The sequence below is a fragment of the Penaeus monodon genome, chromosome 34, assembly GCF_015228065.2.
Source record: "Penaeus monodon isolate SGIC_2016 chromosome 34, NSTDA_Pmon_1, whole genome shotgun sequence".
Classification (NCBI taxonomy): domain Eukaryota; kingdom Metazoa; phylum Arthropoda; class Malacostraca; order Decapoda; family Penaeidae; genus Penaeus; species Penaeus monodon.
In genome coordinates, this window is record NC_051419.1 from 24,765,661 (window position 1) to 24,765,906 (window position 246).

A 246-nucleotide genomic window follows, 5' to 3' on the forward strand; every position below is an offset into this window, starting at 1 on the left:
TAATTCTCTCTCAAAAATAACACCAACTCATAACTGTAATAAAGATGACTTTAATCCTCCTACAGGAACATTATTTATCATCTTTATAATGCCCGCTTCCCCTCCCCCCCCCCATTTCTATCCTCCCCCCCCCCTTTTTCTTATCCTCTCCTATTTTCTTTTCTTCATTTCGTTCCTATGTTCTCGCTCTCCTTATCTCTTTCCCCTTTTGCAGCCTTCTTCCTCTCTCCCTTTTCTCTCGCTTCC

At 42.3% G+C, this 246-nt stretch overlaps 1 protein-coding gene across 1 annotated transcript in view; it reads right to left on the reverse strand.

The window, feature by feature from the left end:
• LOC119594656 (homeotic protein distal-less-like) overlaps nt 1-246 on the reverse strand; it is a gene marked incomplete at its 3' end in the record, with an annotated part of 61,360 nt that overhangs the window by 1,164 nt on the left and 59,950 nt on the right.